We start from the raw sequence: 26946 nt of genomic DNA on the forward strand, positions 1-26946 counted from the left end.
CCTGCAATACCTGTATCAATGCAGAGGTGAAGAGTACATTATAGCAAGTACAGAACAAGGTAACACGAGGTTCTAATCAAAGTTATGCACAGCTGAAAGAAGGTCACGGATTTCTTTTTTTAGATAGGAATTTGTGTCTCTTTTGAAGAGTTATAAGTTGCAAAATTGAGTTGTTGATGCTGATATGAGTGGCAAAAAATGCCAGGAGAAATACACGACGTACGCCACTGTGGCTTGATATTATAATTGGTCATTATCAGTGTTGATCAATATCTTTACAATTTATCAAATGCTATGAAACTGTGTCTAATTTTACAAAGTGGAATGAACTCTTAATTATTAATTCATGAGCTTTTACTGGACTTTGGGCCTCATTACGAGGCTGCGGAATGGGTTTAACGGCGCCGGTAATGGTGCTGGCGCCGTTAATCCCACTCCACCCTATTACGAGGTTCTCTTGCGGGACCCGCTTTGGATGTCTGGTTTTACCAGACCTCCATAGCGGGTCCCGCAATGGGACCAGGGAGCTAACAACGGGCCCGTAATTAATGGGCCCGTTGTTAGCTCCCTCCCCATTCCCATTGAGCCCTATGGGGGCTCAAATAGAAATGGGGAAGGTCCGGGTTTGCTGAAAGGGGAAATACCGGGCCCTCCAAGGTCGGAATGTCCTGGCATTTCCCCATTCAGGGAACCCGGACCCGAGTTTGGAGGCAGCCATGCCCTTATTAATTGCATCTGCCCTAAAGAGTCTATAAGGTGCAGAACCTAAGTCAATGCCCCATGAGCAACTTCTCACCCAACATGTCATCAAAAATAAGGTTTAATATTAGTGATTTTTTATTTCCCTCAAGGAGACGTTGCCAAAACATGTAATTATCAAAAGTGTGTAAATTATAGACAAATGGCTCAGAGCACCTACATCTAAGGAAATAGGTTATTTTGCAATCCAAGAGGAGATGTTTCAAAGTTTCAAGGACCTTCAGGGATTTACAAAGGGCACAATCTCTATTAATTAGAGGGATACCTCTACGTGGACCTATAATGTCAAGTGTACAAAGTATGTTGTAGCGGAAGCACATAAACATAGTTATGATTTTTTCCGATCGTGAAAAGAAGTTATGTAAGAAGGTTCAGTGTTATGCTTCCTTATTATGAAATTATGAGTGTCTACCTTGCATTTCCTAAGTGCGTCATGCTGGAAGGTCCAATCTTGGAGGGACATTTTCATACTTTATTGGTGTTGCTAATTAGTTCTTCGTAATCTGAGCCAATTTCATTCAGATTTAAATGTTCTGATTTTAAGCGACCTAAGTATTTTGAAGAGTTTTTCAAAAGAACCTGATGTGATTTGCTCGGTAGGTTTAAGATCTTTCTAAACAACTTGATCTTTATGAAACCAAAGATGGACTTTAAGGATTGCAAACCCAACTCTACACAAATTAATGGAATAAGAAGTGATGATGGTAAATGCAATATGTTTCCCCACAAAAAAAGTCCAATTCATCTAGATCTTCATTCAAGGGGATATTGATTACCTCTAGGCCATATTTGAAATTAGGGATGGCCTTCCCTTTATAGAATTTAATAGGAAGTTCAATAATAAAGGCATAGAATTTGGAAAAATCTTTCCACATCCAGGTTAATAAAGGATTGAGCTTCATCTTTAATCTGGAGATAACATCTGGCGCACTGAAAGTGGGGTAGAGTGGATAGCCCAGATAGACTAAATGCGTAGCAGTATCTAGGGGCCTGTTGTAAAGAAACAAAGTGTACCTAACTATTTTCCGACCATTCTTGTACATTTCTTGAGATTAATTGAAAGATTATTTTCAAACATATATGACTTCAGCCGATGCAAAACACACTGTAGTCCTATAAGGGTCTTGTCAAAAATCATAACGTAATTTGCAAAAGCGAGAGATCCAACAGAAACATGACCAATTCTAGGGGCTAACTGTCTAATCAATGTCTAATCAATGGTTTAAACAAGTCCGACTTTCTGTAGGTTCCAGTCATCTTCCTGGAGAGAAGGTGTAGAACTGGAGGTCTCCCCTTGTCCTGGAGACACTGGATCATGCCTCTCAGCATCCCATAAGTCAAGAAGCAGCGTGGACCCTGTTTCTTCACTTTGAGGCGTCTGCAAGCTGACTCGGCCATGCTTGATGCAATTCAAACTACTATAGTCCCTGTGGTGCTGCTTTTGACTCTCACTCAAACTTTGAATGACTTGTTGCACTTCCAGCCATTCAGGCTCCAACTCTATCCATTGCTGCAGACTGCATTCACCAAACCAATTGCTGGCTTCACTCTGTGGAGGCAACTGATTTGTGTGCCAACTCGACCCACTGGAAGGCATCGACTCATCCCTTTCAAGTGCACACTCAACCCAGCACAAGCATTGCTTCGCAGCCGACTCAACAGCTGTCCCAAACCATTAGAAGCCATCAACTCAGCCGTCACAAATGTTGACTGCACCCAACGGAAGCCCCCACATTGAACCAGCTTGATGCTTACTTGCCAGAGGAAGTGTATGACTTGAAACGTCTCAACATTGGCTCAACCACAGTGAAAGTGCCTAGAAGACAACCTCAACACTGTTGAGTGCCCAAAGCAAGGCGTAAGGTATTCTGAAGAGGCCCTATCCGCCTGGTCCATTTTCAAGGACCAAAGTGACTCTTACCAACCCCTCTTTCTGTGCCTTCCTAAGACATATCATTGAATATTTCACATTGCTGCTATGTCTCTTGCCTGAACACCATTGCTCATCAGCCCAGGGTGCCCTTTTACCTCAAAGATCCTGAATTCTCTGTTTTGCTTTTATAGGGGTGTGTTTTTAGTATTTGTAGTTAGTCTGTTTGGATTGTTTTATTAAGGTTACTATTTGGATCCATTGTACTTAAGCTGTTCGAGTTGCTACTGCTATCAGCTCACACCTCTTCTGAAGATATAGCCTGGCCTCAGCCTGTGCTACCAAAAGAGGTGACAGAGGCTTATCTATCAGGCTATGCCTGTTTCGCATTTATGATTGGGGTCACTGCTGGTTTAGTAGTAGTGTGGGACTGAGAAGCCACTACTCATTCCTGCACTCATGCAGGGTAGTAGCATTTTGTCACACCAGGTGTCTGCAATCTGCGACTCTCAATGTTTTGGACTATAACTCCCATGATTCCTCACCATTGATTTTGGTGACTGGGTCTGATGTTAGTTGTGGTGCAAAACATCTGAAGAGACAAACGTTGCAGGCCTCTGGCCTAGATTCATGTAAAATCTACTAGGCACATACAATTTGATTCATTCTAGCTCCAAGTCAGAGTTTCTGAAGACCTGTAAGATGGAGAGTGCATGAATACCACAGTACCAGAGCTGATAGAGAGAGCATTGACCTGTGGGAAAGAGTGCGATTCAGGACAGGAATGGGATGAAGGGAAGGACACTAGTGATTAGGAGAGCATGAAGAGTGAGATGCAGAGGCCTGACCAAGTCAGACCTGAATTGGGGCAAGACGTTGCATCATTAACACTGAACGTTACACTAAAAGCAGCTGCACTAGAATATTTTAATTTATGGTTTTGCTTGGTTGTGAGATTTTACATATATGTTAGTATGTTATGTGAAGAGAGTAGTCAAACAAGGGCTGTAAATATATGTGTTATGTTATGTTGATTTATACCGTGCACCGCCATCACCCAGAGGCAGTCTCCAGGCACTTGCATGGCTATGCAAGATATGGGGGTGGGGAGGTTAGTGAGGATAGTATGAGAGCATAGGTTCAGAACCAGGAGGGACTACCATCTGTGAGTGTTGTTTTGCATTTGGGAGTTGGTGCAGGAGGCCCTGTGCGTTGTAACCGTATTGGTATGATTCAGTGCCTCGGGTGTGTGATAGTGTTTGTGTCGGTGTTAGTGTGTTGTGTGATGTTGTGGTGGGTTGTGTGTGTACGCTCTGGATTAGATAGTGCCCATAAGGGATCCACAGTTTGGGTGGCCGTAGCTGTATGACTATTTGGTGTCTTGGTGTGTACTTGTGTTGTTGAAGGTTTTATAGACTATGTGGGTGGTTGACACTAGGTGTGCTCCCAGCAATTTAGAAATGATGGGTGTGAACATAGAATTGTTCCTTGTTTTTTTTATATGTACTGTGGCTAGCACAAGGTCTGGTGTAGTGGTGTTGGTTATGCTGGAGGAGCAGGAAGGGGAAATGGGCTATTAAGTCTGTTTGTTTGTTGACGCCTCCGGTGTGACTCATTGGTTGCCACTTGATGGTATCTAACCAGATTCTTGGTTGTGGTTTGTCGGTACATCTCGCTTCTTCTCTAGTTGTTTGCCTGTGCTGTTATTGCTGCTGGTGTCCCTTTGCGGTTGTCATTGTCTCTTGAATAGTCAGGTTTTCAGTTGTTCCCTTAAGGTGATGTGGTCTTCTGTGGTTCTAATTTCTTTGGGCATGGTTTTCCAGAGGTTAGCAATTAGACGTGAGAACGCTGTTCTGCCGAATTTCATTTTTCATAATGTTTTATCTCTATTTGTAGGTCGTTGATGGATCTTAGGTCTCTCCTTGGGCATTACTGGCTAATCTTGTTTTGGAGGAATTCAGCTACTTGTCTGTGCAAGGCTTTGTGGGTGGTACAGAGTTCTTTGAATTTGATGCAGTTTTTTACTGGTAACCAGTGTCGGTGTTTCAGTGCTGGAGTGACATAGTCTCTTCTGTTTAGTCTTAATAGGGTCCTGGCTGCTGTATTTTGCACCCTTTGGAGATTCTTGGTGAGTCTTTCCAGCATTCCTAGGTAGCTGCTGTTTGGGTAGTCAGTTCTTGTGAGTATCAGGGATATGATTGTGAGGGTTCTGTGAGGGAAGGAGAGGTAGGGGAGTAATCTTCGGAGTAGTCTTAGGAGGAAGAAGCAATTTTTGGTGATTGCGTTGACTTGTGGTTCCAGGGTTAGACCGTTGTCTATTAGTATTCCTAGGTTATTTACTATGTCAGTGGTCACCGGTTGCCTTCCCTGGCCAGCCAGCCAGCCCAGTTGTGCTTTCCCTCAGTCGGATCCTGCGGTGAGAGCATTATTTCCATTTTTGCCGGGTTCAGTTTCAGGTTGTTCGTTGTCATCCGATTGTAGATGTCTGTGAGACAATTGTTGAGGCTGTTATTTTGTTACTGGGTTCTGTTTGTTTTCACAATCAGTTGTGTGTCGCTTGCGTAGTTGTAGGTGGTAAGTCTGTGGGTTCACATGATTTTCATCAGTGGGCACATACAGATGTTGAAAAGCAAAGGAGAGAGGCAGGATATACTTTTGATATTTGGGGTGAACAGTGGTAGGTAGGTTCTTTCGGTTTGGTTTGTTAGGAATGACGTAAGCCAGTATAGTGCAGATTCATGTATGCCACATTCCATTAGTCTTTTTTATTAGTGTTGCATGGATGATTGTGTCAAATGCCACTGACATGTACAGTAGTATGAGGGCCAATTGGGCATCGTCATCTGCGTTTATTTTCAGGTCGTCCCATATAGATATGAGTGCTGATTCTGTTCCTCCCATTGATCTGAACCCAACTTGTGACCGGTTAAGTATTCTGTTTTTTTCAATGTATTTAAGTAGCATCTTGTACATATGGTTCTCCAGGATCTTTGCTGGGTAGGGTAGGTTGGATATCGGTAACTAGTTGCCCGGGTCTTCTGCGCTTTCTGATTCCTTTTTTATCAGTGGTTTAATGTATGCTGATTTTAAGGTGATTGGTACTATTCCTCTTTTGAGTGATAGATTCATTAGGTTCCAGAAGTGTGTCACCAGGGTTTTGTGGTAAAGATTCCCTTGTAGATTCCCGTGTCAGGCGGCCAGAGGTCCCTTGAGGATCCTGCGAGGATGGTGTCCTTGATCAGTGTGACAAAGGTTTCTTCTGTGAATGGTTCTAGGCAGCTCAGCTTTGCTGTAATCTGCATTTCGCCCGGTGTCCATTGTCCAGCAGTTGTGGTTGTATTTGTCCGGGCTATGTTGTTGGTCTCCTTGATTGTATCTATTTTTTATCACAGCTGTTGGTGATGTTGTCACAGATTGCTTGTGTCGGGATAATAGAGTTCTTTCAGTAAGAAGGTTTTTTATCTCTTTGATGATTTTGAAGAGAAATTTCTGTGGATTTTTTGCCAGTTCTATTCTTGTGGCATAATAGTATTTTGTTGCTTTGAGGACTGTTGATTTGTATAGTTTGTGTTGCCTTTGGTATTTTATTTTGTCGTGTCGTTGTATTGTTCTCTCCATTTATTTTCCATTTTGCAGTTGTTGGGTTTTTTAGCTCTTTCAGTTCTTCTGTGAACTATTTTGCTGCCAGTTTTCTTGGTGTGACTTTAAATGTGTTTGCTGGTGCCAGCTGGTCTTTTGCCTTGGTGATCCAAATGTTGAGTGTGTTTTCTGCAGTGTCTATGGTTGTTTCAGTGGGTCTGTTCTATTTGGAGGTGTAGAGTCTAGAAGGTTTGTTAGGGCCTCTAGATCTAGGTTCTTCCAGTTTCTTTTCTTTCAGACATAGAGCACTTCCTTTCCAGCCGGTAAGCGGGTTTGGGATGTGATGTAGAATTGTCTCATGTAGTGGTCACTCCATACCATCGGTGTAGGAGGCGTGGATATGTATAGCCCTTCTCTGTAGAAGAAGCATTTAGGGGGTGCCTGGCATTGTGGGTGGATCTATTTACTATTTGCTTGAAATACAAAGTTTCCAGGAGTGCGCGGAGTGAGTTTGCTGTGGATTTGTTTGCTTTTTTGAACCATATGTTGAAGTCTCCCAGTATGACTAGGTTGTCGTGGTAGGTTGATAAAAAGGCACCTATGCCTGCTAATCTTTTTTGCAAAGTTGGGCTTGTAAGATGGTGGTCTGTAGATCAGGAGGAATACTGTGTTGGTTTGGTTGTTGGGTTCTATCTTGATGAGGAGGGATTCATAGGGCCTCATTACGAGTATGGAGGCAGCCATGCCATTAATAAGGGCATGGCTGCCTCCATACCGTGTTCCAGCACCGGGTTGCTTCAATGAGGAATAACCGGGTAATTCCAACATTGGAGGACCCGGTAATTCCTCCTTGAAGGAACCGATACCCATTCCCATTTGAGCCCCTACAGGGCTCAATGGGAATGGGGATGGAGCTAATAATGGGCTAATAATGAAAGGTGCTGGTCCCGTAATGGCACCCTTCATTATGGGAGCGCAAGCCTCGTAATGAGGCCCATAGTCTTCTATGTCAGTTGCAATGAGTGGAGATGCTTGGTTGTGTTCATTGAGTATGATCACAGTTCCACCTCATCTTTGGTTTTCTCTGTTGGTGTTTATTAATTTAGAGTTGTCCGGTGTGGCTTTATTTGCGATGGTTTTGTAGTTGTACGATAACCACGTTTCTGTAAGAAAGAGCACGTTTAAAAGGCCATGGATTTGTATTGAGTGTTTTGCCAGGGATCTGACATTGAGAAGGCTGCAGTTTAGTTTGTTTGTTTTTCCTTTCGGGCTGTCGTTTGTATTGTTTGTTCAGTTCGGTGTGTTGTCGTTTGGGTTCTCGTCGCTGGTTGTTCTCTTCTGGTTGTGCCTGTTGGGAGGTAGAGTTCTTTGGTGATTGGTCTCTTTGTCGAGCAGACTGATAAGGTTGATGGACAGATTGGTTGGTTTTGGTTAGTTCTGGCTGGTGAATTGTCTTGTTACCCCTCCGTTGTTCCAGTCTTTGGTGATGTATGGCATGTAGAGGGTAATGGATTTCATCTTGTCCCTGATTCTTGTTGGGGTATTGTCCACGGTGTAGTCCGGGTTGGGGTGGTTTATCAATTGTCGAGTTGTGTTTGGCATACAGGTGAGGTCTATATTCATAACGCTTGTTTGCCTGTCGGTTTGTTGTTCCTGGTCCGTTTTTGCTTGCCAAGCAGTCGCATGTGGCGAGGTAGCAAGTGATGTAGTCTGTCTTTGCTCTGTTCTTTGTATGTGTCCTCAGGCCGCCCAGCCTGTTCTTTACCCAGTTTACCGGGGTTGTGGAACTTCCTGGTTGGCACCTTCCTGCGTGGTTGGGGTTTCCTTATTATTTCTGTTGTCACTTCTGGCTTGTCTTTCTTGTGGCGAGACATGGTGTTTCAGTTGTGGGTTGTATTCCTTTGAGTGGGCGTCCTCTTTGGATTGGTGTGTTTCCTGGTCCTTGGGGTTCTATCTTCGCTGTTTGCAGTTAGTTGTTGCTTATAGTTGGTGAGGTTGTAGATTGTTGAAACAGAGGTTGTGGTCCTTGTGGCTCAGTAATTTACTGCTTTTTCCTTTCTGGCTCCTAAGTGTTTTTTGTGGTTTATTTGTTTATGTATTGTTCAATTGTTGGCTTGTCAGTCACAGTTGCCATTTAAAAAAGCTTGGCATTGGCTTTTCACAGATGAAAATAAATATTTGTTAAGCAGGAGCTAAAAGCAGCTGCTGCATGTCTGGCATTACCCAGGTGGCTGGAGCTATCGCTCAGGAACGAGGCGCTAGCACAGATCGAGCTGCAGCAAATCCAACTTGCACATGAAATGCAAACTATACCTTTTAGTACACTATGTATGACCCATTAGGCTTTAAATGTCTCCTAGATGTGTCCTTGTGCTCCTTTATTCACCTGCCCAAACACACATCAGTAATATCACATAGGTGTGTCAACATGGCAACAGCGGGCCAAAGGAGTCAAAGATCGTCCCTGGAGGCTGTTGATGTCAAGCCAACCATGCACCTTCCAGGCTGCAAGCAGAAGCGCCCAGGAATTTTTGTATTCCTGCTCTTTATTGTACATAGTTTAGTTTGGTTTAGAATAGCACAGGCATGTATGAGGTCATCTGAAATCTTTTGGGTCTTTTTGGTAGATGCAGTAAAAAATGCTTTACTCCCGGTGCTATTCAGAATGTTGTCTTTTACTAAAGATAGTCCTTCGGATTTCAAGAAGCAGATTGTTGTATTTGGCTATATCACTGCCTTGGTGGTATCCCAGCGGTAATACCGCTAGGATACTGCCAACACAAATAGCGTTACCGCTACTCAGTCTGGCACTAAGCGCTGGCACTAAGCGCTGGATGATGAGTAGCTGTGCAGCGGTATGTTCTCATTCCCATTGTGTGCACTATTACTGCCAACGATAATAGCTCCGAAAACGGACAGAAAACTGGATTTTTCCCTCAAGTAAAAAGCAGGTGTTAAAAGTCCAAACGTTCCGGCCAACTCGAGATTGGGCGGACCCTTAAATGCGGCGGTAGTATTGTTACTGCCTTATTTAAGGACTGCCGGCCACCTCGTTATGAGTCGTTGGGCCTCATTATAGGGTTGGCGGTAGCCGTGCCAGTAATTACCGCCAGAGTCTGTTTTCTACTGCCACCCCGCAATGGGCCATTACCAGGGCATTCCGGCCCCGCCGGACCCAGTAAGTGCCCAATGCGTGTGCCAGTAATTATTACTCCCCATTTCCATTGAGCCCCGTAGGGCTTAATGGGAATGGGGAGACCGGTAGCAACGGCACCGTTAATAACGGTGCTGGCGCTACTGTGTAGGTCTGTTCGCGTGTGCTGTTCCGCCAGGCAGGTCAGACCTGTGGGGCTGACAGGCACCCACGAGCAGACCTTGTAGTTGGTGGTCCAGTAACAACGGTACCTGCAAGCTTACTGGTACGGCTGTTACCCGACCAGCAACCTTGTAATGAGGCCCATTGTCTTCAGTGTGCAACTTCCAGTGGGTATTTCTTTTCCCGTGAAGGCAGGGACTGCTTAAAAAAGGGGGTGCACAGCTCCGCTGCTCTTTAAGGTCCTGCTCATGATCTACAACAGAGGACCACTATTTGCCAGGAGAGCCCATGATTATGATTGGTAAAGCGCTTAATACCCGGAGGTTTCTAAGCGCGTTTCCTGGGATCGAACATGTGTTGCTCCTCCTTCGGTTTGCTTCCAACGCAAGTGTGTTGCACCTGAGCTATCCTCCCGAAACTTCCTCCCCAGGTCTCTTTTAGATTATTTTATAGAAGGGTTGTGCCTAGAGCACAATTAGTGTAGTTGACCAGTTTCACATTCTAGGGTTTCGACTAATTGCACTACACAATTCCCGTGAATTGTGGAATTCCTGTGCATTATGGAAAATGTTTAATGGGTGTTACATCCTCTCCGTGAATTATGAAGTTTCACACCAGTGCACAGTGTGCAATAAATATAGCTAAAGATGTTATCTATGTTTTGGGTACCATATATTACACAGTTCTTGGCTTCTGATTGGTTGAAAGCTGTATTTCACAGGAATTAATTACTTACGTTCATTTATTGGGTATCACTACATATTATCCTAACCAAAAATATCGCTGTATAAATGGTCGTCTGGAACGGCCATAGGCGATATTTTTGGGTGGGATAATTTTGGGTTTTTTTGGGAGCGGGGGTTGCGAGAGTGTCCCCTGCTCCTCTAAAAATAATGCGGGGGTGTCCCCCGCAGCTTCCGTGCCTTAATATCCCCGCAAAAATATGGCGATATTTTTGCGGAGACATTAACACATGGAACCATTTATGGGTTTTGTAACCTCTGATGTTTGCGCAATAACTTCATACCTACAGGCTGAGCAAAAGTGGGAGTTTTTGAGGGACAGGGGACGTACGGAAGAAAACAAAAGGTTTTGTAGGAGAAAGAAATAGCGAAAGTTAATGCGAGGGAAAATGGAACTGCATCAAAAGCCATTTTAACACTGGTTCTATCAAAACGTTCCTCCATGTGTTCAGTGCCCTAATTAAGACGCCCTTCATATTAAAATCCTGATAAGGCATAACTCATAAATAATCTCCGGGGACGGCCGCGCTTTTTAATAACGTAGATCCCGCGTCCACGCGCCGACGTCCTGGCACCACGCGCCTTTCTCAGGAGCTGCGGAAATGGCAGAGCGGCGCTCAGATATATTACTGTAATTATTAAAATGGGCCACGTCGAGGCCGCTGTAATTAAAACAGGGGCAACAAATAGGAGATGATTTGCAAAACAGTAAGTTGGTGAATTCAAGTGAGTTTAGTGACGAGAGGCTGGGACTGGCAGCAGGGAAAGGAGGAAACTTGCATTGTAAAGCGCCCCTTTTTCCTTCAAAGGCCTTCTCCCGCATTTACACGCTCTCACGAATCAGACGAAGACCCGCCCCCTCTACCCTCCAGTGCTCTTTTGTCTACTTGGCATCATTTCACCAAAACTATAGGCGTAGCAGAAGTGACATGGCATGCGGCTGTAACTGTAATTGGTTATTTATAAGGTGCTTTATACCTAGATGTTTTTGAGCGCAGACCGGGGATTGAACCTGTGTTGCTCCTGTCGCCTTGCTTCCAAGATGAGCGTTGCCCCTGAGCTATCCTCCCGGTTGACGCCAGGGCGGGACATTACACTTTTATACATATCAATTTTTATTGAAAACCTGAGACTTCAGAGCAGTACTAATCAGTGATAGATAAAGGGCACCAACATCCATAAATTCAGTGGCCAGGTGGGTTAAATCACAGGGGTTCAAATCCATCCACATGGGTTACAAGTAGGAGCGTAGCTGTTGCTACACCTTGTAACCCCTATATCATGGGTGTGAAACCTTTTTCTCTCCAGGTGGTTTGCCCTAAAACTCCCATCTGGCTAAGCCAGCATAGTCAATGGTGAGCGATCATGGGAGTCGTGGTCCAGTACCCCTGCTTGGTGCCCTGTTATTAGCCTGCAGCTTTTACTTGTCCTGCAAAATGCGATTGGTCTAACATTAAAGGTTGTGATCTCCGGCTTCACAAATTCCTTCTGCAGTGCGGGATAAGGCACTGACGCGCGAGAGGGATTTGGATCACATACGCGCCATATTAATCAGATCATTTTTTAAGCCCCAGTAAAAAGGAGGTGGGGACATGTACATTTTCACAAACACCAGTCCCCACCGCCTTACTTTCCTCATTTGCATGGCAGAGTGCAAAAGGGGAGGATAAAAGCGTGGCTGGTGCAAAAGGCAGGCGGGCTCCATAGGAATCTACAGCATTTGCATGGACTTGAAAGTCCATACTGGCGCAAATGCATCTGCATGTAAGAGAGGAAGGGAGCGGCGGAAACGTAAGTTACATTCGCCCCTCCTCTCCGCCATACAAATTAAGGAAAATGAGCAATGACGTGAATGGAAGCCATACAAGCCATTCAGGACAAGTGCTTCAAGCCAGCTTCGTCACGCTGCTGGGCTATGTAATTATAGCTGTTATTACCCAATTTAATGGTACACAGAAGGATGGTTAACTAGCTGCACTTGGGAAGTGCAGGCCGGCCCCATGCCATAGATGAGCACTTAGCACTTAGGCTCGAGTATGTGCTTGCATCAGTCTATGGCGCTGACTGGTACAGGGTTCACAATTGCTGAGAGCTATTTAGCTCCTGCTTGTAGCCCAGAAGACCCTGGTGAGTTTAAGACCAACATTTACCAGGAGCTACTTTTCGCTCCATAGGCCAATTGGTGACTTACACACATGCATACGTGACATTAAGCTTGAATGAGAATGTAAATAAATAATTATTAGGACACATCTAGGACACATTTAAATATAATGGATCATACAATAAATGGCGCATGTCATGTGGAAGTTAGATGTGCGGTGCACTGTGTACTCGCTCCTGGTTCCCCATCAATAGCACCTGTCTAGTGGGTGATGCCTGACACCTAGAAGCTAGTTTTAGCTCCTGCTCATTGAATCCTAATTTTGAACCTGGCAGGTATAATTCCCAGTAGCAATGTTTGGATAAGTCCCCTTTTCAGACCTCTTATAGCCTGTTAGAGTGAGCAAAATGATCCTACTGCCCCTCCTGCACTGCTGCCACCCAGCACTCTCCATGTGGACTGGTGGTGTATGCGCAGTGTTGCCTTCACCTAACACAAAGAGGCAGTGCTGCTTTTTATGTAACACAGAGCGGCAGGGCTGCTTTCATACAATGAAGAGTGGCAGTGCTGTCTTCACTTAACATGAAAAGGCAGTGCTGCCTTTACTAACAGAGAGAGAGCGCTGCCTTCATGTAACAGAACATCAGGGCTGCATGCACCTAACATCGAGTGGCAGTGCTGCGTTCACCTAACATTCTGCGTTCTCCAGCGAATAGCTCAGGGTCAATTTGCTCACCTTGGAAGCAAGACGATATGGAGCAACACAGGTTCGATCCCCGGTCAGGTGCTTAGAAACCTCTGGTGCATTAAGCGCGTTATAAATAACCAATTACGATAACATTGAGCGATAGTGCTGACTTTACTGAACACGGAGAAGCAGAGTTGACTTTACCGAGCATGAAGAGTTTGTGCTGCCTCAACCAATCACAAAGAGGTAGTACTGCCTTCACCCAACAAGGAGAGGTGTTGCGGCCCTCCTCTAACACAGAATGGCAGTTCTGCCTTTCCCTTGTACAGAGAAGCAGTAGTACCTTCACCTTCCAAAGAGCGGCACTACCGCCTCAAGCTGGAGCATTATGTTCACCTAATCTAGATCCTTATGACTGCCTTCAACTCACTTCCCACTGCTGGGTCTGGAACCTGTGGGCATCTGGGGCCCTATGAGAGTGGTCACTACTGCAAAGCCTCTTCCTGACTAACTGTCCGGACTACCAGAGCCTGAAAACATTGGGTGCCTTCTTTATCCTTCTGGACAGTCCTGGTGCCATTGCCTGGATCCAAGGAAAGTGCTGTCTCGTCGGGAATATTAGAGCCACTGTAGATAGTCCAACCCGACAGAAATGCCACTCTGCTCTTATTACGCATAGTGTGAATGCTGCTTCGTTGAGATCTGCTCGAAGGAGACAGACCTTCTTCTTGTTGGGATGGCTCCTCAAGGGCCGTAGCTGGCGATTTCTATCTGGAGACATGATGTTCGCCGTTAGTCACCCTTGTCAGATGCGTAGCTCTGCTAAAGCTCCTCCCACTTCCCAGTCTCCCTAACATACTGAAAGAGGAGTCTGCACTGCTTATCCTCTGACCCCGTTTTAAGGCAAAGCAAGTCAGATATAATCCTCACAGACACCCCGATGCTACTCATCCTGGCTACTAGCAATTCCCTCTGAAGTCTGAACTTTTCGCATCCCATCATATAGTGACCCACTGTTTCACGGCTTCTGCACGCCTCCCAATTCACAAAAGTGACTCTACCCAACTTAAACTTCCATCCTTTCAAACCTGCATGGCCCACTGCTAGCCGATTGAAGATAGTTTCCTCTCTCTGTGGCAACTCTGAATTCCCCCTACACTTCTTACACAAAACCTTCCTTTGTACCACATACAAGTGCCTCCCCTTCCTGCCCGTATCCCATCTGCTGACCTCTGCATTTGGGGTCACTGGCCTCCTGTGCCATCCATGCCTACAGCACCCTGACACTCCCTCCATCTTCACTGTGTAGTGTGACCGAGGTACCTTTACAGGAACCAGAGAGTTGGACTGTGGACATTTGGCAGCCAGGGCAAGACTGCAGAAAACAAGGGGTGTCCTGGGAGTCCCTCTGCCAGACATTAGTCCCAGTTATGAGAGCCTTAACTAGATTATTTAGCTCACTATCTATCACAGATGAGAAATATCCAAAACATATCAGTCTTTGTCCTGCCCTGGGGCAGTCCAGCACTGAAATGCTAGGCAATTCTCCTCTGAACAAGAGTACCAACAGAAACCCCAGACACATGTTTTGGTCTAGTTGGACCTCTTCAGTAGGGTGGAGCTGTGCCTCTCTAAGAATAGTGAGCAAGGGGTCCACGTCTGGATTCCCCTAGTAACTGAGGGTGAGACCCAAAGTTACTTAAATTATGCAAAACAAAGGGGGGGGGGTCCTGGGAGTCCCTCTGACAGACATTAGTCCCTGTTACTAGAGCCTTACCCAGATTCTTTAGCTCACTATCTTTCACGGAGGAGAAATAGCCAAAACATATCAGTCTTTGACCTGGAGGTGGAATATGGAGGACCCTCCCCAGAGCTCCCCTCAGGTATCTCCCCATCATGTAATATGCAGTCACCCTGGCAAGGGAAAAATCATAATATCTACCTGCAGGAAATAGTGCCCACGAGATATGAGGAAAAGTGCCCCTTTCTACCGCCATGTGCATAAAATACTATAAGGGGGAGGAAGCCCTGAGGAAATCTGTCTCATGGCAGGTTTGCCAATGTCTAAACACACATGGGAGACTTGCAGACAGAGCTGAGCGCAGCGGAACTCGGTGACGAGTCCACATTGTGTGCATAAAGCCGGGGTCGGACTGAGCCATAAAATTGGCTCGGGCACCAATGAAAAAGTTTCTTTTGTGGCAGACTGCTTGAGTAGTACCCAAAAAGAAGTTTTGTGGTAAAAGCTGTTGCAAATGGTGCATTTTAAAGATCCTTTTTTCAGTAACACTGGTCAAAACTACTAGCTGCACAGTAAAGCAACTCCTCGAATTGGCCCATTTTGGCCAAAACACGGGTCCACTTTAATAAATTAAAAAAACTGCTCCACGCTGGCACCCTCGGCCTGCACTTCGGGCATTGCCCTTTTTCCCTATGTGCCAGTCGGAGCCTGCGTGGATCATGGAATGGCAGTTGATGAGAAATACATGGCAATGAGGTAGTGGACACCAATAAACATGTATGATATGATATAGCATTTATAAGGCGCCTGTACAAAAGCGACAAGAGAAGGAGGGTAAAAAATAGGGAGGACAAAACAGCAATCTTACTAGGCTCTGTCTCATTCAGATGGCGCAAGTGCAGGAAGGGGAGAAGTGCCGAGAGGGGGAGAAGTGCATCTAACTCCAAAGTGCAACCAGCGTGTGGCTCAGTGCAGGTAACTCAAAAAGGGCAGCCAACAGGTGACTAGTAAGTGCAGAGAGAAGAGACTGTCGCATTGCAGATACAGACCACAAGTGTCCTCGGGGAGCCGGGAGGCAGCGCGAGGTGCAATTGGACATGCAGGAGCCTGGGCCCAAGTTGAGTTGTATATGCAGTTTAGGCCCACACACCTGTAACATGATACCAACCTTTCTAGCAGACTATGCAACAGAAACAAGGGATTTCCCGGCCTCCATAATGCCAGCAACAGATCCCAAGAAAGCAGGCGCCTTCTTGAAACCTTGGTCCGGGGAGGAAGGGGCACTGTCCAAATGGCATCTTTACAACAGCCACAACACCTAAGCATGAGAGGGCAGAACACAACCTAGATTCTGCGGAGGAGGCGTAACTGTTAGGCACAAACCAATCACATAATCCAAACTTCATAATGAGACGACCCGCCAATCCACACTCAAGGGGACATTTTATGCTCAAGCCTAATTATACAAAAAGAGTCAAAAGTCTCGAGACTTTGAGGAATATAGGATGCCATTCATGTAGGCTGATGACGTTTTAGTGTGATTAGCAGGAAAAGCAAGAGTAGAGAACAGGTGGTGGCCAAACCAAGTTGGGCACATGTGAAGAGAGGTGGCAAACAGGAGGTGACTAAGGGTACCATGTCTTTACAACGACACCCTAAATAACGACATACTTTTTAAAATGACACCTGAATAACGAAAAGAATCAAATTTTATTTTTTATTTTTTATTTGGGGGTCCCCCCAAGCCCCTCATTTCTACTGCCTTTTTACCTTCCCCAACTACCCCCACCCCTTTAATTTCTTAAGAAGTGGTGTTGTTATGTTTTTTTCCCATTATAAACACTGCATACCGTGGCTCAGCCAAATAGATCACACTGTAAGCAAACTCAAGCTTACAGGAGAGAACAAAGCAAGGAGCCTTCTAGGGGTCTAGGCCCAGAGCTGATGAACACTGAAGGGATATGATGAGAATTGCCTGCTGGAGGTGCTATCCCTGATGCTGGTGTTTTCTGCAAAGCCCAACCGAGATTAAGGGAAGCCTGGACATTAAGGGCCTGATTCATGGAATTTTTTGCACGGTGCAGTGACTTTGCACTGCTGAAAAGTGACTTTGCACTGCTGATACAAACCCTGATTCAAGGAACTGTGCAAAGTGTATGTTTCCAGTGCAAGTCAGTGCAAAGTTATTTGTGCAGTACAAAGTGACTTTACAGTGACTTTGCACTGGAAAAATACACTTTGCACAGTTCCATGAACCAGGGTTTGTATCAGCAGTGCAAGGCACTTTTCAGCAGTGCAAAGTCACTTTGCACTGTGCAATACATTCCATGATTCGGACCCAGGTTGTGTAAGAAGTGTAGTGGGCTCAAGCCCCTGAGGGTGGCCCTTGGTTGGAGGTCTGGAATCACTGCAGATTGACAAAGACCGATGTAGGAGGGAGACAATCATACCTAGAAGAAACCTGCAGGTAAAGATTGGTAACTTGGAATCCCATTCCTTTGGGTCTCAAAACCGCCACATCACTGGCTGATTTAAAAAATAACCTAAGGACCTTCCTGTTTAAGGCCACTTAAGCCTGTTCACTTTGTTTCCTGCCACCTTCATTGCTTTCTTTTGCTCTGTTGTCTGTTCATTGTGTCTTGTCCTTTTTGGTTACCCGTGCACCTTGATGCCTCCAGGCGATTTGGCGTTTTTTTAAGAATTTAAATAAATAAATAAATAAATAGCATGTCTATGGCTTGCTTAGCTAGCACTCTTACTGGACTTTCAGAAAAGCGTTAAAACACTGTTGGTCACTTTATCTGTTTTATGTACTGTGATAATCAACTATTCAATGATATATGCGATGTTAAAATGTATGTACTTTTTCATGCGAGTAACTGGTCATATAACAGCGCCTCGATGCCCCAGGGCTTAGTGCGCTTTCTAAATGCAAAAACAAATAATCTACAGATTTATCAATAGCAAGGGGAGGAGGTGCTGAAAGGCCTTGAGGGGCCCAGAAGGTTGTGCATCATTGCCATCATCTGCCAAGGGGCTAAGTTCAGGTCACCAGACTTAGCGCTCGCGGGCAGGCCAGGTTTGTCAGCCGCATCCAAAGCAGGCCTCTGCCCCAATCCAGAAAATAGGCCTTTCCAGGAGCCCTAACACAGTGGGACCGGGGGTCTTCAGTCCTTCTGCCAAGAGAAGGCACTCTGGTAAACGGAGGACAGTACAGGGGCGATGCCCTGGTCTTGGAAGCAAAATGCAGAGCAACAGAGGTTCGAATCTCGGATCCGCGCTTAGAAACCGAACTCAGGTACGGTATTAGATGTGTTATAAAAAAAAACAATTAAATAAATAAAAAAAATAAGCTACATAGTCATTAGCACCCATGGGGCTGAACTCTAGGAGGGCTGGCTAGTAGGGCGTGCTTGCTTAATCTGAGCAATGATGTATGGTCACAGCCGTCAAAGCACAAATGAACTCTTGGGCCATTTGCGCCTCTAGGCGAGGTAGGACACGGTCGCTCAAGCAGGCAGTCTTTAAATATATAGATACTGTGCTTTTCGCTATTTATTTTGAAACCAGCAATCTGCATCGTTCGTCTTGCTCACAATTCCAGCCTCTCCGTTACGAGGTAAAGCTATGTGCTCAAACTGAATGCCAAGAGCTGATTTCTGTCTAGCTTCAAGTGCGTTTAGTTTCGCAGTAACCGAACTTCCATTCCCATCATGCATCTTAAGTTGTATGAATGAATCAGCCAATGAATAACAAGAGGTGATGTTAACACTGATGAGATTAAAGACATTGCGGGTTGGCCCGTGTCAGTTACATGCTGAGCCAGCCCTGGCTTGCAGGCTCTCATCACATTGCACTCTGATATGCCTGCGTGTATAGTAGAACAATGAAACTACACATATTGTACAGGAGACACACTGACGTGGGGCCATAAAAGTCCGGTATTTACGGAACCTCTCAACCCTTACCCAGGACACATGTATATACTTTCCCCCCTCATGTTTTTAATAGAATTAGTTTAAATGTGGCGAACTTTCAGTGGGTTGGCCATTAATTTGCATTGCTACTTAGTTTTGGGATATTTGGTAAAGCATGATGGAGAACCATAGAACATTTGTAGATTCAGTCTAAAAAAAGCTACTCATTTGAAATTCAGGCAGGCATCTTCTCTGCCTCTTCTCACCTCCTCTTGCCTGTTTGGGCAGGAATATCTTATCCTGCGATGTCACTTCCCAATCGGAAAAAATGTGTGTTTGGGGACTGAGCCCCCTATATTCAATACAAGCAATCCAGAAGGTGGGGTTCATGCACAGATGACTATTATAACGCTTCCCATAATGCTTTGCAAACCACCTTACATGTTATTGGAAAAGCAAAAAATCCAGTGGTAAAGTTTTGTCCTCCGAAGTCTACAAAACTGCACAGACCTCCTCACTTGGCCAATCTTTGATCTTGGGCACATCACTCTTCCGGAAGGGGTCTTATTAACTTGGCCTCCCGACATAGGGGGCATTGAGAGGTGATTCTACATATATATATATCGTGGCCCCGGATCTCAGCTGGGCCAATTTCTCAGCACTGTATGCAGTGCTGTGTCCACCAGCACAACACACACACAGGGCCGCAATCAATGCTGTCGCACAACAATGAAGAGCTGTAAGTTCCCTCTTGCAGCCAAGAGCAGCCCCTCCAATCAGAATGCAGTGAATTAATGGTTTAGTGTCTATGTTCTGATGGGAGTGATGGTGCAGTGGGGTACGGTAGTTGGTGTGCCCCAAAGATTCTCTGCAGGAGTGCTTCTGACGTCAGAAATTGCCTTTATATAGGCTGCCCCCCTACTTTTGTCTGTGGCCCCCCTGCTTTTGTCTGTGGCCCTCTCTGTCCCCCTCCTAAATTTTATTCCTGGCAACGCCACTTCCCATCACATGTGAGCCACGGATCCCTCCTAGTGGGAAAGTTCAATAGATTATGCAGTGTTCTTGGGTTTTATACAGCACTCGGAAGCCATTTGTGATATCTCATGGCGTTATGAGAGTTGAAAGAAGATGGGGGCTGGATTTTAGTAGGAGGGGAAGACAGAAAATGCGAGAATGTGTTGATGCTGTGTTGGTGGATGCAGGCCAGAAGTACTCGGGTTCTACGCGCAGATGCTTCTTGGAGGTTTGTCAAACGCACCTGAGCTCCCTGTATCGAGAGTGGAGACTTGTCTGCTCGCAGTGCCAGGGTGGATTGGTTTGAATAGTGTACTACAAGTTGGTGGGAGAGGTGCAGTGATGTGTGCGTTTTAAGTGTGTTTTGGAATGGAGGGTTCATTGCTGTGTGGGTCTTGCTTAATCAGAATGCGTACTATCAGGTGGAAAGTAGAATTGGAGAGTGTTAGTGTCAGTGCTTTATGTGGGGTAAGAAATGTAGGGGGGGCTAATTTAGGGGCGTGGCTTGCATGATGGGCATGGTCTAAAACGTGATAGGCGTAGCCTAAAGACATACATTTAAGTAAGGCCATTACATTAAGGCCTGGCCTACATAACTAAGTGCATATAAAGCAGCTATCAACTCCATTGCCCCTCTCAAACCTCGCAAATCCAAACCCACTACCCATTCCAACTCTTGGTTCACCCCTGACCTCCTCACACTCTGCAACGAGAAAATGTCCCACTGTGAAAAAGACAAGATGATCTTTAAAGCCCCATCCACCAAATACAAAAAGGCAATCACCCAAGCAAAGGCCAAACCCTTTCAATCCAGAATCTCGGAAGCCCAATCTAGCACAAAAGAAATCTTTGCCATTTTCAGAGAGCTCGAGACACCCACTCCCGCCCCCCAGAATTTCACCAAAGACAAAGACTGGTGTGACGAAATACAAACGGCCATGCAAACCAAATTAAGCCTCCTCAAAAACAAAATACTAGCCACTAAACAAGCCCTACCCAATAAGCACATCCCTATCCCACCACCTGCCCCGGGTCTCCACCCTACCCTTCTCCTTCAAACCCATTCAGGAAAAAGACATCATCAACATAATGAGGAACATCAAACCCTCTAACTGCAAAGGGGATGCATGCCCAGCCTCCATGATCAAAGACTGCACGGAAGCGCTAGCTCCCTTTCTAACAGCCTTGTGAATGCCTCCTTTACCACAGGGAAAGTCCCCGCCTCCCTCAAGGAAGCTTGGGTCCGCCCTCTTTTGAAAAAGCCAACTCTTGATCCCACCTCCCCCAACAACTACAGACCCATCACCACTATCCCATTCCTCCTCAAAATATTGGACAAAGCAGCCTACCTGCAGGTCCAGCACTTCATTGAAGAGAACAAACTCCTTGGACTCCGCCAATCTGGCTTCCGCCCCAGACACGGGACCGAAACCGCCCTACTTGACCTGAAAGCCAGATGGACGATGCTAGAGACATGGGTAAACCAGCACTTCTCCTACTCCTTGACCTATCCGCGGCCTTCGACCTCGTGGATCATGGCGTCCTATGCCACCACCTTTCCTCCACTGCCAAATTCTCCCCAGAGGCCACAGCCTGGATCACCTCTTTCTTACAAGACAGAACCATGCAAGTATTCTCTGACCTAGCCACCACATCACCAACCATTATACTTTGTGGTGTACCCCAAGGCTCCTGCCTCTCCCCCACCCTATACAACATCTTCACACGACCCCTCTTCCTCATCCTGGACGCTATGGGCCTCTCCTACACCAACTACGCAGACGACACTCAGATCCTCCTCACTCTCACAGGTAACTATGACACTGACTCCCTGACTCTCAACAACCTCTACAACACCATCCAAGCCTGGATGACAGACAACGGACTATGCCTCAACTCTGACAAGACGGAACTCCTCCTGGTAGGTTCCCCCGACACGCTAAAAAATCTAGATGCCCATTTCAGCCACTTCACCATTGACTCCATTAAAATTCCGGTCTCCGATTCTGTCAAAACTCTGGGAGTCTACCTGGATAGACAAGTAAATGCAATAGCCTCCGCAGCTGCATATCATGCCAAACTTATCAACGCAGTCAGACCCTTTCTCTCCAAAGAGAACTGCACCAACATAGCCAGAGCCATAACCGGCTCTAGGCTAGACTACTGCAACGTACTCTTTCTAGGAACCTCCAACAAAACTTAGAGAGACTACAAGTAATACAGAACAATTCTCTCCGGGCAGCCCAAGGCATTGCTAAAAGAGAACACATCTCTGAAGCCAAAAAACTAGTCCACTGGCTCCCAATAAAGGAAAGGATCGTATTCAAAGCCCTGACACTGACCCACAAGTGTATTCACCTCACTGCTCCTGCATACCTCTCACAAAGGATCCACCCCGTCTCCACTACCAAGCCAACCAGATCACCGTACACCAACATGCTCTCTGTGCCACTAGTAAAAAGAGTGAAAGCGGGCGGATCCAGCTTCCCCTATCTCACGCCCACTCACTGGAATGCCCTACCTCCCACTATCCGAGGTGAGGCCTCCCTCACCACCTTCTGCAAAACTCTGAAAACTACCCTCTTCACATAAGGCCTGACACATCAGCCTGAATACTTATCATATATGTTGTAATATACGACCAAATGCAATGTCTGTAACAACAGTATGATGTCTTGTAGTATTCATAATGTGTCAACAATCGCTACCATGCCTGTACCATGTAACTAAGTTATTGCAAGTAACAGCGCCTCAATGCCCCTGGGCTGCTTGCCCGATATATAAATATAAATAAATATTGCAAAAAAAGTCTGCTTCGTACAAACTAAATACATAAATCGGCCTGTGCACCCAGCACACAATGCCTAAATAAATAAATACACCAGGTCGTGGATGCAGGTGAAGCCGTGCGACCCAAGAACTCAGTGCATGACCCGGTTTATTTATCTATGTAATGCTTGTTGGATACAGGTATCTGACAAGCATTGCATAAATAAATAAATAAATAAATACATTGTGGGATTTAAAACCTTGGTGAACTTCAACTAAACAAATTTGAGTTAAGTAATAAGTAAAAAAAGGAAGCCCGGGATTGAGAAATGGTCTCCGGTGATGTAAACATACGCTCACCTTCAATTCAGCTCGTCTCTTCAAGCTGTGCACCAGCGCCTCATTTCCAGAACAGAGCGGCGACAATTTCTGAGGTTTGACTTGGAGGGAGAGTACAGAGAGATTGGTTAGGGCCAGAGGCGGATCTAACGGTCGTCAGCCAGACAAATGGCGAGCAGACCCCTGTGCTAGGCCCCGCCCCTTCCACACAGCACAGGGCCCTTTCTGCTGTGACGTCAGTCCAGCTCCTAACAAGCCAGGATAGCAACTTCGCCTTGGGAAAGGCTGTGGGCACCTTCACCCCACCCCCTTTTCTCCTTTTCAGCCCCCCTCACATATCCTCCCCTTTCGGATAATTCAGCAAAGAGAAGTGGCAATCCACTTCACTGTCTGCTCCCTCCCCCGCCCCCAGCGGGCCCCGGTCCGAGTCGGGGGGGATGAAAGAGGGCCTGCGAGCCGTTGGCCGTTGGTGCTCCACAGTCGCCCATATGCATGTGTGGACCAGCTGTGTGCCAGCGTGCTTTACCAGCTTAAGTAGAAGACTATGGTCCAGGACAGGGTTGGGCAAAGTATTCACAAAAGAAGCAGAATCCCCAACATTCGCCTAATGTTACGCTTCGGTAGACGGGCGAATTGTACATCGTTTTAGCTGCTTTGGGTCAAAGTGGCCTTTGACACAGTTTTGCCTGACGCAAAAAAACATGAAACAATACATTTCCCTTGAGGACAATGCATGAAATCGATGATTTCACCCACCACGCAAAACGGAGAAGAACCATCATTCTGAGGTTTGTAATGTGAGCATTTCTGCCAGCCCTGCTATTGGAATGCCACGTTGCAATATATGTATTTGGTTTATGTAAGGACCAGCAAGCATGCAAGTTGCTTCAGGGGGCAAAAGAGGTGGGGGAGGGAGAAAGAAAAGGGGAAGTGGAGGGGATGAATCAGCCTTTTGGGTAAGGACATGAACATTAACGGCGCTCTTTGAGCGGCACATTTTGGTTTATTTATTTATTTATGGATGTATGTACGAGCTCGGCTCTTTAATGGGTTTATTACAAGCGGTTTTGGAATGCTACCCATTCATCCTTCCACCCCCTTTCCTCACCCCCCCCCCTGTTGGACGAGACGAGTCCCCTGGTCCTTAGGAGGGGAATGCGGAGGTGAAAGGAAAGGGGGGTGCTATGGGTGGGGTGCTAGCACCTATGGGTGCTCTGATTTGCTGCTGTTAGATGGAATGAGCGGTGAGGCAGGTAGAGTGTTCCCGCCAGGGGGCATTATGTTTTGCCTGCCGAGAGCCAGCACCTCCGCATGGCTCCCAGTGAGGGAGAGATGGGCGAGCAGTTGTATGGGCCAGCCCCTGAGTGGGTGAATGAACACGCGGAGGAGCAGAGAGGTTGTAAATGTAAACGGACTGATGAGAATATTGTAAAGGGCTCTGTAATTCCATACTCTACAGTACACCAACCGATATACAGATCCGAGGTTTTCACTCTCCAACCCGTGCAGCAAAAGCTTAACAGCACCATTCTGCCTTTTTGCAATGCATGGCTGCAGCCACGCCCGCACAAACAGAATGACATCACTTTCTGCTACAAGGACGCCTATGTTCTCTAGGTTTAGAATATTTAGCATAGATAGCAAAGCCCGCTGAAGAGGTCCAGCTGTTTCCAGTTAGTCAGATATCTAAGTAACTGTAATAAAAACAACTTAATAAAAAAATAGCGTTTGTCCCCAAAGTTTGGCATTGTGCACGTGTGACCACAATTAACTCCGCCCACCCAAAGCTCCGCCTCCATGACCCGCCCACCCAGGGCCCTGTATCCGGTGCTGCCCATGGAGCCCTTTGTCTTAAATCTGCCAATGGTTAGGGCTATTGGTAGTTCAGCGACACGTCCGCCGAGGAAGGTTATCCTGGTTCAGGTTCTGCCAAAGGAGAGTGTGCAGTAGTCCAGAGTTTGCAAGAACATGCTTGAAGGGTCGCTTTTTTAAAACCCTCACAAAATGGCTACTGTTCTCCCACCTTTAATCAAACACATAGATTAAATCTTGCTTGTTTCAGGCTACTGCCCAAACTTTACTAGAATTGAGCAATTAAATGACTGCTTTCGAGAAACCCTAACACCTCTCTGGTGGCTCTTTTTGCACAAGCCAAATACCGCAGCTAAAGGAAGTAGTTGGAACATCGTTAAGCTGCCGTGAATGTTTTGCTTTGAACGACACCGTCCTCTCCCCATCCTTCCACAGACATGGTGTGCTTGCAGAACCCAACTTTGCGGCTAGACACACAAGTCTCCCGCTGACCCTGCCACTTAAACTTGTGTGCCGCACTCCGCCAACTGTTCTGATCAGTGCCGGCCTTAGCAGTGGCAGCGCCCCGGGCGGTTTAATAACAATCTGGCACCACCCCTCCCTGCGTGCCCCAGGTCAAAGCGCGGGGGAAGGGCACCACTTTTCTATTTAACTGCCCGCTCAATCACCTGAGCAGGGAGTTAATCACTGGGATGGGACGCTCATGTGAATGCATGAGCACCCTATTCTAATGAAAACCACCTCGCTCCTGCATCAGAGCAGGGAGGTAATCATCTCACCTGGGTGCTGATACTTTTGCATCAACACCCTATTGTTATTAAATGCGCCATGCCACTGCGGGTGCATTTAATAAAAATAGGGCACCTGCCACACCTTCTCCCACTATGACAGCTCGAGGGATCTCTTGAAAGACTCCCTCCAACTGGCGTGGCAAGGGCTAATGGCACCTGGGGGGCTAATGGTGCCCCGGGCAGTCGCCCAGCCCGCTTTGCCCTAAGGTCGGCCCTGGTTCTGATCACATAATACTAATCACTCTGCTCCTCCTGCCTACAATCACCGCCCAGGTAGGCACTTCTGTATTACTAGCTTCCAATGCATCCTCCCTCTTCCATCCCGAAAACCCCTAAAACATCCGCAGATTAACTCACTATGCTGCATAGCCATGATTCACCCGGTACACGTGGGGTCTCTAGTGATCAGTACAGCCAAGTCCTTGCTGCTAAGGATCCAACAATGCCTCGCGCAAGTACTCCTTTACACCTCCTGCAGCTTTAGCAAGCTCTGGAAACACCATTCACTTTGTCAACTATCATCTAAAAGTGTTCAGATTTCATGGAGGAATGAACATGTATGACCCAGTAAATGGATGTAACCATCACACTGGGAGCGATAGTTGATCCGCAAACCATTGTGAACGTGTACGTCAGCATACAATCTACCCTCCCCTGCCATGGAGTCCACGCTGCAAGTGGGAACTTTTCAACACACCACCTGCTTTATGGCAGGATATCTAATGCCCCATGGAATTCGGTAACCTACCTATGTTATGGAATCCATCGGTATACATGAGATATTTGATGAAGATGATCCATGCTACAACGTGTAAATCTTTCCAGGATTCGCCAGATGCATGGGAAAAGACCAATGCACATGTTGAATGTACAGTATTCTGGATCCACACTGGGCAGGTCCGATTTATTTATTTATGCAATGTTTGTCCGATACAGGGATCCGACTGACATTTCACTAATAAATATATAAACTGGGTCATGAGATGAGCGGGAACAGTTCTTGGGTCACAGCGCACAACCCGGTTTATTTATATTTTCATGCATTGTTTGCTGGATAAACGGTGTATCCAGCAAAGAATGCATGAATAAATAAATAAACCGGGTTGTGCGTTGAGGGCTGCTTGACACTGTAACTTCCTCTAGTGACCCCTTATGCAGGGTCACCAGAGGAAGTTACAGTGTGCTTGGGTACACAGTGTGGCTGACCCGTTTCCTGCCTGTCTTCATCATGGCACCGGCAAATGTCCCAACGCAGCTGCGGCGTGGTGGGATAATGTCCTGCCATGATGGGGCCGAGGCCCGGCTGACCCCGACCCACTTAAAGCACTGGTTAGTGTGGATCACGGGTAGTGGAGGCCCTGATGGGCATTTTAATGATCTTATCTGGTGTAGCCATGTGAACATCCTAGCAGCGGTGCACCTGGGTGCAGAGTGACTGTGGGGAGAGTCAGGGGGCTCGAATAGCATTGTGGGCAGCACACAAAGCAACATCGCAGTGGAGCAA

The sequence above is a fragment of the Ambystoma mexicanum genome, chromosome 11 (genome assembly GCF_040938575.1).
Source record: "Ambystoma mexicanum isolate Mex_15411 chromosome 11, UKY_AmexF1_1, whole genome shotgun sequence".
NCBI lineage: Eukaryota > Metazoa > Chordata > Amphibia > Caudata > Ambystomatidae > Ambystoma > Ambystoma mexicanum.